We start from the raw sequence: 20779 nt of genomic DNA, 5'->3' as shown, positions 1-20779 counted from the left end.
ATGTTTACCACTAGCATGCAAAATGATTTAACTTAGCATGTTGAGTAAACATGAATTCTTCTAAGGATTAAAACTCCTTAAGTATCATAAAAATAAAATTCATATATCTATTTGACAATTTAGTCTTGGGAATAAGTTATTCAAATAACAATTTGTTCTAGCTTAGATGACTAATGTGATAATTCAAGTGTAATATGCATTTCTAAAAATCCTATTCAGCATTCAAGGACAAAGTATATAGAAATTAGATACCATTTTCTTAGGGATCATGTTTCTAAGGGCAATATTGATCTTATATTTATGACTACTGAAAAGCAATTAGCTGATATCTTCACAAAACCACTCTAAGAGGAGAGATTCTGTCTACTCAGAAGAGAAATTGGAATGATCACAGAGCAGAATGTCATGCAGTGAAGTAGCAGCAGCAGAGCCTGCTCCAATCTAAATAAGAGCCGCCTCTATAGAAAACAAGAGCCGGATCATCTCATTCAAGAGCCGCCTCTCCAACCTGCATCCAAGAAAATCATAAATTCTAACTCTCGGTATCTCTAGAGCCGGATCACAAAATTTCATGAGCCGGCTCCCCAAAACCTGCATCCATGTCCAAACTCTCGGGATCTCTCAAAACTCATCAAGAGTCGGCTCCAAAAATCAAGAGCCGGCTCCAAAAAGCTCTTGAGCCGGCTCCAATTTCCCTTGAGCCGGCTCCAATCCATTGTCCCTCATTTTAATACCTCGGCAGTAGTTTTTTTTTTTTTTAAATAAACCATCTTCATTTCAGAGAGCATTTTGGCTAAGCAACATTTCATCTTTCTTGGGCATCTTCACAAGTAAGTTTCTTTCATCAAATTTCCTTTAAAGTTCTTGTGTTCTAGCTTTTAGATGAACCTTCAGTGATTAATTTTTGAAATTCATCACTTTTAATCCATCATTCACTAAACCTTGGTACACACTGTAGCTTTTCTCTCTCACATGTAAAAGACTCATTCTAATGAGAATTGCTTAATCTATGGTTTCAATTACCTTTTGAAAATTCCAAATTTCTAGTATTTATGCAGAAACTACCATGTGTCTTTTGTTTAATCTATTAATTCATTATATATAGATCAAATTTTAGAGACATATTGCATAAAGTTTATTATCAAACCCCATCTGTTTTGAATTTATCATTGAATAAGTTCTAAATATGTGTTGTTTATGGTTTATTTGGGCAGTGTGTTGCAAGGTTCTATTGAATTTATATGCTTTTGTGATTCTAATTGCGTATCTACATTTTATTGGTATCACTTCTTGCATATATGAAATGAGGTTTTTCAGACTTAAAAATGTTTATATGGACTTGAGATAATGAGAAATCAAATAAGTCCTCTGTTAAGATCCTTAAGGATAAAATCTTCTTTGAAGAGCCATTTCATGAGAAGTAAGAATAGGAATTTATAATGCATTCCTTAAAATTGTTGAAGTTTTCATTTTCATCACTTTAATCAATCATTGGTGAATATTCTATAATGGCTTACTAGAGAAACCATTTTTTTTGTTATGTTTATTACTTTGCTCTTATACTATGAAAATCTACATCATAGTAGGTATTATGGGTCATTCTTGATAACAATTGGCATAATTATGATTATCCTTAGGCATAATTATTTATTATGATAATCTCATCATGATACTCATCTTAAAATGTTTATATGAAGATTTTCATAAAAAGTGGCTTGTTTTGGATTATGTGATTTGAATTTGCTAGCATGATTCAACTCTCTATCTTATCACGTTATGTCATTGCTTCATTGTTCCATTAGTTGGACAATCATTGAATAATATATGATGGGAGCATGTTCATAGGGGGAGATTATCAATAAGCTCTTACGTATAAACATTACATGTTATACTAAGCTTAAAGGACTTATCTTGTATTTTGTTAAACATGTCTTAAAATGACTTATTGGTCATTATATTCATTCCTATGAACTTTCATGATTTTGATGATATTTCCCTCTTTCTTGAGGATATCAAATGTGAAGAAATATATTAGGGTAGAAGTAGTCTTGAGTTCTAAAATTTGCCTCTAAAAGGTTGTTTGCCTTTTAGGCTTATTCTAGTTTATGCTTCATTTTTGTTTCATGTTTGATTATGTATACTTTTGTATATGACATGAACCTTAAATGATGATTCGAACTCATGTTGTCAATGAAATTGGCCTCTTATGATATAATTACTTATATGTTTCATCCTAAAACATATTATAGTAACAACTACTATTGCCAATTCTTGATTATCATTACATCACCATGTCAATTCTCTATGCTAAATGATTAATACTAAAAGAAGATGTCTTGACCTCCCACCTTTTTGAGATGCCAAAGGGGGAGAGAAATGTGATGTGTTAAATGATCTAAAATGATTTATGATATATCAAGCATGCCATTTTATAATACTATGTTCAATCAATGCACTTTGATAGGGGGAGTATTTTTCAAATGCTACTCCATTTGCTTATGAACACATCAATGTTTTGTCATCATTAAAAAGGGGGAGATTGTTGACCTTAAGGATTTCATCCAATGACAATCTAGGTGTTTTGATGATAACAAACCATTAATGGTGTTTAAGGACTAATGTTTACATTGAGTGTTATATAGATTATTCACATTCAAAGAATGACCTCAATGAAGCACTAAAGATCATTCAAAGTATTCCATTATTCAAGATCACATCAAGGAAAGAAATGGATACAATGAAGACATGAAGTTGCAAGGAACAAAATGCAATGTCCAAAGATAGCTTAGACTTCAATGAGTAAGAAAGCAACTCAAAGGAAGAAAGAAAGCAATACTACCTCAAGCCTAAACGATCATGGACAATGCATGAAGAAAAGGGGTAGATAGGATGGTAAGTGTTTTGGATTCAATGTCAAAGTATTTATGAATCCATTTGAAGCTCATCTCTATAGGATCATGCATATTATCATCATTCACATACTTATATCCTTAGTAATAGACTTTGCACTTCATTCATAGATATTGTCATATGAAGTCTTTGCTAAGGAAGGGTTAGTTCAAGCTTGCATAAGCTTTGAAAGAACTCGCAACTTGAGCTAGAAATGCTAGGACCATGCACATTAATCATAAGATTTACTTTGGTGTCTAGAAAGAAAAGGAAAACGCATTGAACTTAATATTTCATCTTTAAAGCCTTTGTTGCCATAATTTAGTAAATGACTCTAGGACACAATGAACTTGATATTTATCATCCTTATATGTCCCTAGACTCTTAGAAATAGTTCTTGAACTAAATTGAACCATTCACCAAAGTCGTAGGTGCTAGAAAGATGGTTATCTCAAAAAAAGCAATTTTCAGCCCAGAAAATTTCCAGACCAGCCTATGCTAAAACTGCTATAACTATTTTTGTAGTTGGAATTTTAAATAAGGCTAGCTGCATTAGAAAGCTGACTTCGATCTCTTGAGTTTAGACTCAAATTTCACGTAAAAAGGATTTGAATTGAATGAGATATGAGCATTACAAAATGCATATCTCTGGTCTGCGAAAATTCTGACCAGGTTGCACTAAAACGACCATAACCATTTCTGTGGTTATAATTTTTGAGCAAGGCCAGTGGATTTAGAAAGCTGACTTCAAGCCAATAAATTTAGACTTAAATTTCACCTCATTTGGAGTTTCATGGACTGAGTTATGTCCATTTGAAGTCATGCCATTTTCTGTCAAAATCCAAAACATTAAAACTAAAGCAAGCACATTTTATCAATTGGAGCCGCCTCCCATTTTTATTGGAGCCGCCTCTTTGCACTCCAGTAGCCAAATTGTGTGTCGTAGAATGCATTTTGTGAATTGGAGCCGCCTCCCAGTTATTGGAGCCGCCTCCCATTTATTGGAGTCTCCTCCAATTTTTTGTAGAGCCGGCTCTTCTAAGTTATTTGAATCTACAACGGCACTTTTCTGCATTTAAGTCTTCTAACTACTTCTAACAGACATATTAAGCTACGGCTGTCTATATAAGGAAGACTCATTTTGCTGAAGCAAAAACACTACCATTTTTTAGAGACATAATATTACATTTCAAGAGAGCTTTTGTTCTCTCATCTTCTCTTCTCTCTCATTTCACTCTTATTCTATTTTGAGAGATTTAATTAAGCACTCAAAGGGCTTTTGCTCTAACTTTTATCTTCATAGAGTTTTTTCTCTATTATACACTTGAGAGATTGTAAAAGCTTATTTTTTTTTCACATATTTCATCTTCTCTCATTAATTTCATTCATAGAATTTGAGCTTCAATCTATTCATCTATACTTTAGTTGTGAGCCTTGATTTGCATATCAATCTTTTGAGAGATATATTTGTATGCAACAAAATTGAGCTTCAATTTGTAAAGGCTTGTGTGGCCTAAGGAAGAAGAAGCAAGCTAGCTTCAATTTGTAAGGGTTGGTGTGACCCATAGGAAGACTAAGAGGGGTTGTTCTCTTAGCAAGGTGAAACAAGGAGTTACTTCTTATAAAGGTTTGCTCTCCACCCGTAAGGAGGTGCACTAGTGGATTGGGAAGTCTCAAGAGGAGTCTTGAGCCGAGGAGTAGGAGTTTCCGAACCTCGCTAAAATCACCGAGTCATTGTTTGAAATTTCTTTTCTCTTATCTCTTTTACAATTGTGCTATTAATTGTTTAATTTAATTATTGCATAATTGCTTAAGTTGTTGATTAGAAATTATAAATCTATAAATTACGAAAATTGGCCATTGACTCTATTCACCCCCCCCCCCCTCTAGAGTCAATTCTTGGTTAACAGAGTATACTAGTGCATTTAAGGCAAAGAATGGCTAGGACAGAAGTATCCAAAGTGGGTGGCATAGCCCCCCCAAACTTGGTATTAACTGTGGTCCTGAAATTTGGCGTTTGGCTAACCTTATCAGATAACAAAAGGGATAATAATAGTGTACAGTGGACATGCAAGTGTAAATAGGATAGCAAATGAAAATAGAAAGAGGTAAAAAGGTGGTCCTGAAAATTTTAGGCAGTACTCTCTCTCACTGAAGTCACTGGGATGCACCTGATGGAGTCAAATAGATAGCTATAAGAATATAAAAATATGACATCCATACAGAAAACATATATAAATAAAAAATAAAGTACAGTACATCCAGTATCAAAGCCGACAGACACGGCTACAAGAATAATATAATAGTATCAAAAGTATGCAGATATGACAAATACATAGAAAGATCAAGTGGAGGAGGTAGGACGGGAAGATCGCGCTCCGCGGATGTTTCTGGATAGGTCTCTGAATGCGGTCATGACATCCGTATGGAAGGAAGCAATTTCAGCTCTAATGGAGACAACATCCTCTCGGAGAGAGACCGTGTCAGCGTAGATAGATACTACAACATCCTTCAAAGCCTGGAGTCGCTCTCCAAAGCCGGGTGTCTGTGCTGGAGCCTCAGGTACCACTGGAGCGGGAGAATGATGATCCTGAGCCTGCTCCGCATCGTGAATGGGTGACCCAACTGGAGAGTGTTGCTCTGTGTCCTGTGCAGGCTGCTCCAAAATGATGTCTATGTGTACAGTAGCAGGATAAACTGGTATATCATCCGCCGCCGGGTCTGCTGATGTTTCTGCTTGCTCCTCTGCCTCTAGATCCTCAGCTGCCTTGACAGTATCGTCCTTTAGGCTTTTGATAAGAGTATTATAGCTCTTATCCCAGTCCTTCTTCTTGAAAGAACAGGCCCCAAACTCAGTCTGCTCCTGTGGCTGGAAGGGATAACACTGGTCTCGTAGAATTTGGGTGATGAGGTGGCCAAATGGAAGATATTTAGCCCTTTTAGGCATGGCCTTGCTGATGTGGTTAACATATAGCTTCATCATAATGCTCCAGATAAGCGCTGGAATAGATAGCCAATGCCCTGTATAGAATGCGTTTAGAGCTGTCAGATAGTCGCCATGCCTCTGTATTTTATGGCTGGCCATAAAAATCTTACGGAACAGAACAGAGTCAAAAAACCACAGGTCATCTAGAAAATAGGTTCGAGTGGTATAGGTCTCACCATCGGCATAGTGACCTGTGAGTAAAATGGCCATGTCTGCATAAGTGGGCCTGTAGAGAGTACGATATGTGTCCTGTAGCTCTGGAGGGCAGACATGTGGACACTAGCAAGATCTAGACAATGTGTCCACAGTGATGCAGATCGGGTAGCCATCAATGGTGGTCCGCAGCTCCGCCAGGTTACTCGGGGCAGGCCGGAGGTTCTGGAAGAACATTTGGACCAACCTCGGGTATGCTGGGTATGAGACAGGGGCTAGTATGGCTGAGATGCCCTTTATGAAGATATCATCATATGCTGACCGGGTAAGCATCGATCGAGAAAAGAAGTCTATGTCGAAGATCGACTCATACGCCACTCGAAGGCATGAGTATCTATGTAATGGCCGATCTAACTCTTGGGCTGGCTGAGCTGGCTGTGGTGGTGGAGATGGTATGTGTTCAACCTCAGCATCACCCTGTGAAGAAGATGCTCCGTTTGAAGACTGTAGGCAGCTGTCAACTGAAGACTGAGGTGGAGTGGGCTCCTGGGTATAAGATGGACCCACCTCGTCGTCCAAACTCGGCCTGCCCCTGCGGTGATAGTGTCCGCGAGCTACAGTCTTGACCCTAGCCATAGCCTGCAAAATAAAAGCAAAATTTGCAAAGGAAGTCAGTGCCGATGTAAAGAATTAAAACACAGTTCATTGAATCGTGTATGTCAGATATGATAGACAAAACAGATAGGGAACATGAATCTATTTAAGTGACAAGGAATAAGTGACATGATGTGAAACATGCTAGATAGTATAAGTATAGAATGCATCCAATGTAGAAAACACAGGCGTTGGGCATGTATGAGATGGCATGAAACACAAGAGATGGTGTGCGAGATGTGTGAAACAAATCTATGAAGTTCGATCGATCACAAAAATGTGAGATCGATTCAAGTTCGATCGATCAAGAATGAGTGAGAACGATCTGTTACAGATCGATCGAATAAATCGAACTGTGAAGTGAAATTTGAAAAGTCACAGATCTGTGACGTGGATGGCATGGGACCTTCACGAACATGGTCGTGGGCCCATCTACACAACAAATCATCAAATTGGGTCACTTGGTTCGGCCCATATTACAAAAAATCAAATCAAAATCATGAAAAATACAAAAACATATATACATATATATATAAAGAGCTCAAAGCTTCATCAATGGAGTTATTCATCATGGAAACAACTTAGATATAACATTTAGAGCACGTGTTCATGAAATTGAAGCTTGAAATCGTAAGAATGGGATTCGGATCTCACCGGAGTCAAGAGAGAAGTGGAGATGCGAAGGGGGTGAGATTCGAGTCAAGATCTGAGAAGAGAGAGAGTGATTCGATGCCTAGGATGCTCGCCGGAGTCTCGCCGGAGATGGGGAAGAGTTGGGATGCAGCGGCAGAGGGGAAATTAGGCTCTGAGATCGATTCTTGTTGAATCGATCGAATGACTCTTAATCGATTTTAAAAACATTCCCTTGCCAGTTCGATCTATCGAACTAAATCCTCAGATCGATCGAACTGGCATCGATCTCTCCTCTTAAGTAACAAAGTATTTTTGTGATTTTCTGAAAAAGTAAAATAAAAATAAAATAAAAAGTAAAATATTTTTAGGATTTTTTTTAGGATTTTTGAAAAATATTTTTTATTTAAATTATTTATTATTATTATTATTTTTTATTTTTTATTTATATATTTTTAGAAAATAAAATAAAAATAATAAAATATATATATATATTTTTGAAATTTAAAACAAAGTCAAAACAATATCAAAATTGAAAAATAAAGAGCAAAGATCCTAAGATCGATCACAGAATACCTCCGATCGATCAAAAAAGCATAGAATTGAAGAAATGTTCGATCGATGAGACAGAGAGGCTTTTGGATGCAGGTTCAAATTTTTTCTAAGTGTTGGAACTATAGATCGATCCAAGATGAAATTGGATCGATCGAAGAAGTTTAGATCGATATAGGAACAAGTTCGAACGATGGGATAGAGAGCTGAAATATGTAGGTTTTGTTTGAACCATTGGACAGAGAGTGATTTGGATGCAGGTTTGATGCAGGTGGGAAGTTCGATCGATCAAACTCATTTTGAGATCTATCGAACTTATACAAAATGCTCAATTTCAACATAAAAGTGCATGCAATCTGTAACGACCCTGGATTTTTCGACCTAGTGTGTCCCGTGATGACCCGAACCGGATCCAAGATGCAGAAGCAAAAGAAGCAAAAGTGCCTCAAGAGATGTACGCCATCCCTAGGTACCACGATGACTCCCTATGAAGCCATGAAATTCAAATGAATAAAGTGCAGAAGCAAGACAAAGCCAAGTCCTTAGAGATGTACGTCATCCCTAGGGCATAAGAATGGACTCTCAAAGAGTTTCGAGACTCAACGGAAACAAAATGATGAGAAGGGCATCAAAACCCTACAAGAGAAGAGCTAAGGGTAAAATGGTCATTTTACCCTAAGAGGAAGGAATTTAACTTTCAACAAGTCCAATTAGATCTAAAACATCCTAAAACACCCTTTGGTAACTTCACATGAAGTCCCAAGGCCAAAGGAAGAGAAATCCCAGATGAACCTTATCCCAGTTCAAACCAAATCCGACACCCTCTCACTAAAACAAGGATATCTTGAGCTATGAAAAAATTATAAAACTAAAACTGGTACCATTGGAAATAAAACAAAAAATTAATAAAGTTAGACTCAAGAATCACCTGATTCGGAGTCCGGGAGGAAAATATATCAAGTCCTGAAGTCGAAGGAAGGGAAACCCTATCCCGGTTCGAACCAAATTCTGACACTACCTTACTAAAACTTGAATATCTTGAGCTATAAGAGGAATCTAAAGCTCTAATTGGTACCATTGGAAAGCTTGTTTTGACGCGGTCAATTTAGACTCAAGAACGGACCAATTCGGATTTAAAACAGTGAGATATGCCCTGTTGAAAAAAAAAAATGTCTACAGCAGAACAGTGTTCGCAGGCGCCCGCCCAAGACCCGCGGGGTGCCGGCCAAACATGGCAGATTCTCACGGGCACCTGCCAGAACACTACGTGGCCCCGCCAAATGAGGCAGAGGGGTGGTCTTGAACCTCAAAAATTGCAGGAACAGTGTTTTTAGCAGCGAAGTGAACTTGGAGCGCGGTTTATAAGGTCAAGATGACATTTTTCGAAAAAACACGAAAAGGAAACTCACCCTAAAATCACATTTTCTATGTGACGGAGTTGAGAATGGAATTTATTTCCCAAAAAAAATCCCTAAAATGCCCTTAGATCAGTTTAGGCTCAAAACGGCGAAAATGCAACTTTGCACCACGCATACATTTGACCCCAAATGCATTTCTAAGCTGAAAAAAATATGCACGCATACGTAATAGGTGATTTTGAGTGTGCGGGAATGGTCCATGGCTCCCGGAAATGGTCGAGTCAAAATCTGACCCCCCAACGGCCAAAAAGGCGAAAATGAACCTAAAATGGAAACTTTGAAAACTAAAATCAACAAATGACTTCAAATGACCGTTTGGCCCTTGGCCACACTTCATACATGACTAATGAGATCCTATGAAAGAATCAAAATGGAATTCCCACACCCAATGCAAATATGGTGAAACAAAAACTCAATAATTTTCAATATTTTCATAATATTCCATGAAATAAAAAATTACATAGTATATGAAATACATGTTATTAGCCTCCGGCCTCATCTCATATATGTCAAATACATTGTAAAGAGTGTACTCATGTACACATTACATATATGGAATCAAATATATACATTTTGACATAAAAGACTATAAGTGGTATTCCAAGCCAACCTTTACAAGAGTTAAAAACCTTCAAGTCTAGAATCATCCAAGCATAATGAGAATCTCGAACCTTGATTCCTGTACCTGAAAAATGTCCCCACTACGTGGGTGAGTAACATAAAGCTACTCGTAGGAAATGAACATGCATCGACCTAGCATTTTACAATTCTATCACCTTAAGGTGAAACATGTTAAAGGGGCTCATGCCACCTAACGTCTATATCAAGTGAGACTCAGGGAGCATCCTAAGCTACTCATGCAATTCAAAGTGAACAATGGCATACAAGTATATTTGCTCAAGTATACTAAACAATGTTGAAACATGTTATGCGACATATAAGCATACATCTCCAAGTATACCAAACCATATTAAGATAAGTCATGCAATGTCTAAGCATATATGCACAAGTATACATTAATATGGAAATCTCATGAATCAAGTACACAACCACAAGTATACTAAGTGAAAATGATTGCACATGAGACAAGTATACACGTCACAAGTATACTACATGCAATTTAAACTAACAGAACAAGTATACTAAATAGTATTCAATTACCCCAAACAAGAATCAATTCTCAAGCTACAAGTAATCCATGATTAACAACTTGGAATTAAATACAAAAAAAAAAATAACAACTAGTGGAAAGACTAGGACATGCGGTCGCTAGACCAAGCAAGTATTTTCGGATAATTACGACCCACAAGGTACCACCTAGTGCGCACTTATGACTTAGAAGACTCTTGTCTCCGTACTAGAGCCAAACTCTAGCTATCATATAATTTATGTCCTCCCAAGCTTTCCAAAATCAATAAGTTCAAAACTTATATAAAATCAAATGCAAGTTACCACATTCCATGCACAAGTAAGGTTAATTCCACATAAACCATGTCTTAGAATTCAAGTCCAAATAGCATACGACATGTCATGTCCTCAATATGCAATTTATATATAAAGCAAGAATATTTTACAACAATTGAACCACATTACCATCCTAAGCCACAATTACTAAATAGGCTACAATTTAGTATCAAGCTTTCAAGGAAATCAATTGTACTATTCTAACAAGTTATATACCTACACAAGATATATATAAACAAGTTACACAAGTCAATGATATTCTATATCATGCTAAGTCCAATTACCATTTCAAGAGGCTACAAGTACTAATTCTACATCTAATTAGTAATATGCTCACAAGGTAATTAATTTCACTACATTTCAAGGGATTTTCAACCTAACATGAAAAGTTTCTAGATTTGAAACCAATCCCTAAGAACCTCAAATTAATATATATCAAGTACCAAATCATGGTTATACCATATCTCAAGCCTAAAATGGAATACAAGTAAAATACAATTTACTATAATTTAAATCAAATTAAATCCATTTAATCTCTAGATTTGAAAACTCATCTAAATCATACCAAATTAATATATATCAAGGATCAACTCATGGCCATGCCATTTACCAAGTCTAAAACGATTTATATGCAAGATAATTTCTCAAATTAGCAAGAGACATGCATACAACTTATATAAGCATCAATAGTATGCAAGAAACAAAAATATAACCCTATAACATCTCCTACCTCACTAGAGAAGTGTCTCTCTAGAATCCAAGGCAAATCAACACAAAATGGCAAACCCTTCAAGGGTTATGTAGAGGAGAATGAGGGGAACAAAAAGTGTTCCAAGCTTCATGGTCTGAGGTGAGTGAATGGCCACCAAAAATTAAGGTCAAGGCCAAAGGTTTCAAGCTCCATCCATGGAGGCTCGGGTTTTTGGTGAGGAAGGAATGAAATAATGAGAAAATGTGTGAGTGGAGGAAATAAAAATCCTCCACTCACTATGTGCTCTTACACCATGGTCAACACACATTAGTTTGATCAATTGCTCAAAAACCCTTTTTTCAAACCATAATCCCAAAGTGGCCCAAAAGTAATTTGCAAGACTAAATTGTGAGCCTACACTTGTCACAAATCCAAGGCTCCATCCTAGGCTTAATCTCAAACCTACACTTGTCAACCATCCAAGCCAACAAGTGCACCAATCCTAGGCCAACAAGTGGTTAAATCTCCACCCTCCACATGTCCTCAAAGTGTTTCCACACACATGTTAACAAGTGGACCAATGAAAGTGTGACACTTGTCACACTTTTCGAAAACTGCAAAAAGGTCCTTTTTTAAAAATATCTTCCAAATTAAGTTGCAAAATGGTCCCTAAGACGAAAAATAATTATTTTATAGTAATTACACAAAAACTCCAAAAGTTTAGAAAATTACAAAAAAGTGTGCATCCACACCCCTAAGGAAGAAAGGTCATAACTAGCATACTTTTCTACAAAAGTGAAAATACACATAGTATAGAATTTAAATATCGTGGATGTATGCAAAATCGAAATCAAATCCGAACACGAAAAGTGAGGTTATGCCAACAAAGTGATAACCGAGAAAAAGACGAAATGTGAATAGTGTCACAAATGTGAAAATGTGAAAATGACTCGGTCCTCATAGGAAGTCGTCAATCCAAGGAAAAGAGTCTCAGAAACCATCCCCGAGCACATAAGATGACACTAAGTGACGAGAAACTGAACTCAGAAAGGAAAAGATCAACGAAAAAAAATTATCCGTGAAAACATGAGAAAAGGAAAGGAAAGAAAATGACCGGGTCATTGCACAATCCTAATTACAGTTCCCAACAATGCATATGAACCCAAAACCAATATCTAGACTTCACAATAAAAGAAATTAAAGATAGAAATGAGGGAGGAATAGGGTTTTGACACCCTACGAAATGTCTTGCTAGTCTTTAACGTCTCTAACAAGACGTTGGGCTCTTTTAGCCCGGATTAAACATCTTGTAGTGCATCCCCTCCTCAATGGGGTGATAAGTGCTTTGAACTCTACCCAACAAATTGTTCTTCACGGAACTTGTTGGATTAAGCTCAAAATACGTTTTTGATCCTTGGTCAAAACAATCTTTGGGCTTCCACGCCCTTTCAAAACAAGATTTTAAAATAAATTTCTTTGGTTTCAAGTTTGAAGATGGACTTTTTGGAACTTTGGTCTCACACAAAAGCTCAATTCCTTCACTTTTAAGGTCATGACATTTCTCTACAACATTAATCTCTTCATGCTTGTCAAATGAATTGGGGGTTGGATAAAAAATATTCAACTTTACCTTCATGTGGCCAAATGAAATCTTCATTATCCCCGTCCTACAATTAATGTTGGCATTCGTGGTTGCCAAGAAAAGACGGCCAATGATAACGGGAATTTGGCTCTTAGGATTTGGGACCGGTTCCGTGTCAATGACAACGAAATCAACGGGAAAGAAGAATTTATCAACGTTAATCAATACGTCCTCAATGATATCCCTAGGCTTTTTGATTGATCGATCGGCAAGTTGTAAAACCACCGACGTCGGTTTCAAGTCTCCTAAGCCTAATTTGATATATACCAAGTATGGAAGAAGATTAACACTTGCTCCTAGGTCAAGAAGAGCCTGATTAATGATATGATCACCAATGATACATGAAGTGGTAAGTGAACCGGGGTCCTTAAACTTTGGAAGAGTGTTATGCTACAAAATTGAGCTTACTTGCTCGGTTAAGACCACTTTTCTAGGTGCTTGGCTTTTGTTCTTCCTCTTTTGGGTGCACAAGTCTTTTAAGAACTTGGTATAAGCCGGAATTTGCTTGATTGCATCTAAAAGTGAAAGATTGACTTTCACTTGTCTAAACACTTCCATAATTTCATTTACTTTGGCCTTTTGCTTGTCATTTGAAATGGATCCTTTTAAGGCATCCGGGAATGGAGCTTTTGGCTCAAAAACCTTTTTAGAAATTTTCTTTGAAATCTCTTCAACACAAGAAGTTTTCAAATAATTTTGCAAATTTCTCTTTTCAAAATCACTTTTCAACACATTCTCATTTGTATGGTTATACACATGTAATGAAGGAGGAATATGACATGAAATGGGACGAGTGTCAACTTATGGTTGCACCGGTTCACTTTCTTCATTGGACATATCCACTTGGTTGTCCACAATCTTTCCACTTCTCAAGGTAGTCACAGCATTGACATGCTCTATTGTGTCACCTTCCGATGAGGAGTGAGTCTCCACAACACATTGTTGCTTTTGTGGGGCATTTAAAGACATTTTTCCTTTCTCTCTAGCATTTAAGGTGCTAGCTATTTGCCCTACTTGGGTTTCTAGCTTAGCAATGGATTAAGAGTGAGAATGAAGTGATTGTGTGTTTGCCTCTAAAGTGCCTAGAGCAGTCAAAACTTTCTCTTCAAAAGCGGGACTTCTAATATTTCCTTGGGAATATGATGGTGATTAGGAAAATGAGAATTTGAAAATGGGTTTCCTTGTGATTGGTATGATGATCTAAAACCTTAGGAACCTTGGCTTTGTAGTGGAGGTGGGATGTATTTCCCTTGAAAACCGCCTTGGGGAGGATTTGAGCCTTCCCTTTAGTTTTTCCAAGAGAAATTCGGGTGATTCACCCAACTAGGATTGTAGTGATTGCAATAAGGATTGTTCCCTTGATTAGCAAAAATAGCATTTGCTTGTTCATGATGCTCACTTTACACATATCCATGGGGACAATTAGAAGTAGAATGTAAAACACTTGAATAAGTCATACATGTCTCATTAGATGCATGATGAGAATGGTTAGGGAAAGAAGATACCTGATTCGCTGAGTTTTGGTTGATCAAAAATTGATCAAACATTTGAGATAATGATTTCATTTCGGCGGCAATTTCATTGGAGTGGTCGACTTGATGTAAACCAACACTCTTCCTACCACTAGAATTTCTACCATTCTTTGAAAACAAAGTACGATGCAAAGAATTTTCACTCATGCTCTCATAAAGATGCCACACATCATCCTCATGCCTAATTGCCATTTGGACATGTCATGATGTGGATACTTCCTAAGCAATTCATTAAAGCATTCCCGTGCCTCACGAAATGTTACCCCATCCCCATGTGAAAATTCCCTAATTGAAGTTCTCATGGCATTGGTTTTAGAAACCAGATAGTACTTCTTCAAGAACTCTTGTTGCATTTCTGCCCAAGAAATTATTGAAAAAGGCCTAAGATTGTTAAACCAATATTTTGCCTTGTCTTTAAGGGTAAATGGAAAAAGTTTGAGCCTTACGACCTCTTCCGGTATGTCCGTGTATTTTACGGTGGAACATATTTTAAGAAACTCATCCAAATGCTTGTAAGGTTCTTCACTTGGAAGTCCATGATAGTTAGGAAGCATTTGTATGGTTTGTGGTTTGATTTCATAGTGGTGTGCTCTAAATGGTGGCAATTAAATGCATATGGGTGCATTATATTCATTAGGCACATAGTGATCTCTTAAAGCAAGAGGAGGATTAACAATTAGAGGTGTAACATAGGCACCTTGATTGCCTTAAATAATGGGAGGTGGTGCAACATAGATTGGCCTTGGCATTCCCAATGGGACTTGGCCTTGTTGTTGTGGTGGATAAACAAATGGTCTTGGCATGCCTAATGGAACTTGCATGTTATCATGATGCACATTGGGGTGGAGGATACCTTGTTGGTCTATGTGACCAAGGTCCTCCACATGGTCCTCATTATGTCCTTCCATTGATGAAATGGATTGGCTAGAACTACCTCTTCCCCTAGGGTTTCGAACAATGGATTCAAAATGAAAATTTAAAGGGACAAGAGTGGGTCTCAATGATTTACGACCATGCATGCACAATACAACACAACAAGAAATAATGACAAATACTTCACCTTCACAATAAGTCAATAATTAACAAACTTCCTCCATATACAATGTTCCCATACTCCCATGCTTTAACAATATGTAAGAAAAGTAAATTGCCTCCACATGGGCTCACGATTTAACTAGAGATTGAGTAAGAAAAAGCTCACAAAGGTCCTTTAGCACTTCAACTCCAAATTTTTAGCTTTTAACTTCTCAATTTTTTTTTTTTTATTTATGATTTTAGCCTTTTTCGTTGCTTGCTTAGTTCCTTTGCTTGGAATACTCCTTTGCTCACCTTTCTAGCCCAATGCTCCTAGTCAAACAAGAACCAACACAATAAGTAACAAAAATTGAAATGAAAATAGAGTAAAGACACGATCAAAGGAGTACTAATTCCTAATTGATTCTGCAAATACGACGTTGCCAATCAATTACTACCCGGCAACGGCGCCAAAAACTATGATGCGACGTCTCAAGCGTGCGCACAAAATAATGCACAACACTTTGAGTTTGGAAATTAGTGTCAAGTGGGCACCATAATTTAAATTTATAAACCGCTTAACACATATACTATATAGTATGAGTGAGAAGGGATCGTCCCAAGGGATTAAGGGTCGTACTAAATTGAGGAATCAAGATTAGGGTTAGTAGGTCGAGTGATCAAAATAGTGGTTGATTGGTGGAATTAAACTAAGAAGCAACTTAAATTAAAGTAAACAATAATGCAATAAAGAGAATGAACGAGAGAGAGAGATCTTGGGGTTTAGAGATCACCACTAAGCATAGCTTTTCTACACCTTTAATGAATGATTAATGAGGGAAAAAATATGTATTGCAACAAGGTTTGTGTGTGTGGTTGTTCCAACAAGAATGGATGACAAATTAAGCATATATTGTCTAAACAACATGGTGGATGGCACAATATATCAAATTAAGCCATTAATCCCTTCTTTAAGCTCACAATCCAAACACATCACAAGTTAGAGAAATATGTTACTTGCTTTCATAAGTATAGAACATCAACAACAAGCATGAATTGTCCTCACATTTAACATCTAAACTACAACTACACTACAATTAAGCTAATGACATGAAATTAAACTAATTAAACTAAGGGAGAGGTACAATCCATCAAGAAATGAGTATGAACCATCAAATAAACCACAAGAACATTCCATTAAGCACTATGTCTTAACAATCTCTAGATCTATAGCATCAATACACATAGACATGCATCAATAACACAAGAAATAGAGACAAACACATGAACATCTATTCTAGCATACATAGACATATAGATAGAATGAAATTATAAATTGGAAGCATTAAACCATGTAAATTATTGAATAAACAAGATCTATATATATGAAAGTTTCAAAACATGTATCACAATACAAATCCCCTAAAAAATACATAAATCAAGAAGTAGAAAACATGCTTAGGGCTAACTCTAGCCCCCAGAGGATGTCTAGCCACTCATGGATGATGTCCTCCATCCCTCAAGGGTAAGCTCCATGGAAGAAATCTGCTCCTTGGTTGATGAAGAGTCTCCAATGGTGTCTCTAGCCTCCTCCTCTCCTTTTTTTCCTCACTAAGTATTCTCTTCTCTAAGTATGTGTATATGTGTAAAAGTGGCTCATATTCCTTATATAGGTAGGTCAAAAATCAACCCCAATGAGCTGGGCTCATACACCAATAATCCTCTAATGATTGGATATGAGACAACTTTTAATGAGCTAGAATTTAGATTTTTCTTGGGATTTGGGAAGTTCGATCAATCGAACTTGATGTGAGATCTATCGAACTTGATGTGAGATCGATCGAACATGGCTGAGATCTATCGAATTGAAGTTGGATTGATCCTCAATGGCGGCGCCTTTTTTGGATAAAAACAAATCTATGATATTTTGAAGATATTTTTGGGAAAAGGACAAAAGTGGTTGGTAGGGTGGTACAGCTGGATAAGATCTGGCATGTGGATAAGGACAAAAAAGTTCTATCGATCAGAGAATGATGTTGGATCGATCGAACTTTTGGGATATCTGAAGATGACATCATGGCCTAGATCTATCTTGGAGTGCTGAGATCGATGAAAGTTGAATCGATCGAACTTTTATTGAGATCGATTGAAGTTGTTGAAATTCCACCATTTGCTTCCTTTTGCTCTACTTTGCTCCTTTCTTTGATTCATCCCAGAATTACTTCATTTCTGCTCTTATTTGGCTGAGTTAGCTTATTTTGGGGATAAGTACCTAAAAATGGAAATAACACGAAATCAATACAAAACAGAAAAATAAGATAGATAAAGGGTCTTAAATACCTAAGCTTAAGGGGTTTAAATGTGCACTTTTCATCGCTCATCAGGTTCATATATATTTATATACATATATATATATATATATATATTTAAAAAAGATTATAAAAAATTTCACCAAATAGGATTTAGTTTGCAAAATAAGAATTACAACCTTGATTAGTTGATTTAGAAAAAAAAAAAAAAAAATTAAAACAAAACCCATACATACAAGTTAGCGGTTGCAGAGAGAGAGGGGGGCAAGCTTCAGAGTTGAGAGACAGTGGCTGAAGCTTGCGAACGGCGAACCCGAACTAGAACAGCGAGTGATGGAAACCATAAGATATGGGTTTTGAACTTCTGATTTTTGTTAATTTTGTAGTTTGTAGTTGCACAGAGAGAGGAGGATTTGGGGGGGGGGGGGGGGGAGGCGATTGGGGAGGCTGAAATGATTTGCCCTAAAAATATATATATTTTTAATAATAATATAATCAAATATATATAATATACATATATATATATATATATATAATATATATATATAAATTTCTAAAAGAAAAAAAAAATTATATAATAATATAATCAAATACATAAATTTATACATATATTTTTTGACCAGATATTTTCAATTTTTGTTTCTTATTAATTATGTTTAATTTTAGTTTCCTTCTAATGTCTATAACTTGACTTGGAATGTGTCTAATATTAATATTACTGATGCAAATATGAATAAGGGGAATAGTAGTTGAAAAAAAATGATAGTTGTGTCAAAAAATAGCATTTTACATGAAATGCACCATTGAAGCAAAATTGTTAAAATGTAACATTTTGATTCTGTAGCACATGTCAAAATATAGATTTGGCATGCGAAAATAGCTTTTAGCATTGGAAATGGCCTAATTCGCCCTGAATCTCACTCCTCAGATGACCAGATTCACGTTGCATCCAGGATGCATAACTATACCCCTCGTTTTACTTTGTTCAAGCAAAATTATTGATAAGCTTTGGTGAGTTAAGGGCCCGTTTGGCATGCGTTTTGCTTTAGGTGTTTTGTTTTTGGCTAAAACAGAAACAATGTTTTTGCTTTAGGGTGTTTTGAAAAAAAATCAGAAGCACATTTGGGAACGATGTTTTGTTGTGAAAATGTCAGAAGCAGAAACATGCAAAACATGTTTGGTAAGTCATGTGCTTCAAGAAATTTGAAAACAAAACATGTTTGGTCACTCCAATTGTTACCAAAAAAAATATAAAACAGAAAAAAAAAAATGTTTGGTTATCATTGTTTTTAATTTGTTTTTATAAATTTAAGTGTATTTATAAATTTATTTCTATATAAATAGTCATCATATTTTTAATAGATGTGAAGAAATTTGAACACACAAACACACACACACACACACACACACACACACACACACATATATATATTAATTTTTGCAATAACCTATTTACAAGTTGTTCGCAATAACCTGCTTCAATTTTCTTATCCTATTACCTGTATAGTCCAACACAACATTAAAAATAAAAACAAAACCCAACTGCAAACATAAGTGGAATAAAGGGTAAACTATTTACAAGTGCTTAAATATTCAACAAACAAATTTATTAAACTTGCAAGTCATCTATTGCTTTTTTAGCCTTCTTAAAGTGATGAAATATAAGAATTAATACAAGTTGAAATATGCAAAGACAGCATTTGAAACACTAATTTGCAACCACCTATTTTATAATTATACCAAGGTAATAACATCAATGCTATGAAGGTAAATAATAACCACCTGTTCTAATATATATACTAACAACAAAGCTTTCAAGGTAAATAATCACTTGCAGACACTGTGGAGAGAGCAAAATGCATAATTCTAGTGAGTTATACAAATGAATATTACAAGAATGAAACAACTGAGTAGTGAAAATACATAATGCAAAATGCCATTTTTGAAGATTACAAAGATGATACAAGTGAGCTAGCCTCATTGATTACAAGGATGATGCTAGAAATACAGAATGAAGATTACAAGGATGATACAGCTGAGCAGAATCCAGAATGCCATTTATAAGGTCTTTAGCTATGGAAATACAAGGATGAAAAACTTGGGATAGCATCCTTGATACACAACAATAGCAAAGACTTTTCTTCAACCAAAATGCATCATCTATCTTTAGAAACTTGCAGTATGAAAGCTTTCTCAGTATTTTGAGAAGATAACCTCAAAATGAATTTGATCATAGCAGTCCCATTACACAGCAGCAACCATATGCAAAAGAGGAGCACAACAATATTACCCAATTGTCCACATAATGACAACAATGAATTATACCAAGTATAATAAATGCCACCATTTTGTAATATTCTCTTCCATTTTCACTGGTTATGAAGCATTTAAAAATTGCCATTAAATATTTGTGATTCACATATAATTTGAACAAGTATAAATAATTAATGAATAAAATCACAATGTTTGAGGTGGAATGATGAAACTAATGACACGATAATTCCTAAGTATTAAAAGATCAAACAAGAAAATACCCATAAGGCAACCTTAGAACCAACAGGTAATCTGATTGGCTGTCCCTTGAATTTGGATGGCCACAACCATAATTTACATGGCATTCAAATAGGCCCTCAATTTGTCTCCATTAGTACGCAGTATCGTCCCTTTATTACCTTGGCCATGTGGTGAATTATCCCATTAAATCTATGTCAATTACACTACACAATTCATATAAATAATTTCCAAATTAGCAAGAAAATTAAGTATTAGTGCTTCTATATTTCTCATTTTGTCTAATGTCTTCAAACTAAGATCAAGAGAATTGTCAGACTTTAAATCACTCTCA

The sequence above is a fragment of the Cornus florida genome, unplaced genomic scaffold, assembly GCF_030987335.1.
Source record: "Cornus florida cultivar Cherokee Brave unplaced genomic scaffold, ASM3098733v1 CherokeeBrave_3.0.0_Hap2_Chr05, whole genome shotgun sequence".
Lineage (NCBI taxonomy): Eukaryota > Viridiplantae > Streptophyta > Magnoliopsida > Cornales > Cornaceae > Cornus > Cornus florida.
The sequence above is the reverse complement of the archived record's forward strand: the minus strand, read 5'-3'. Positions refer to the sequence as shown.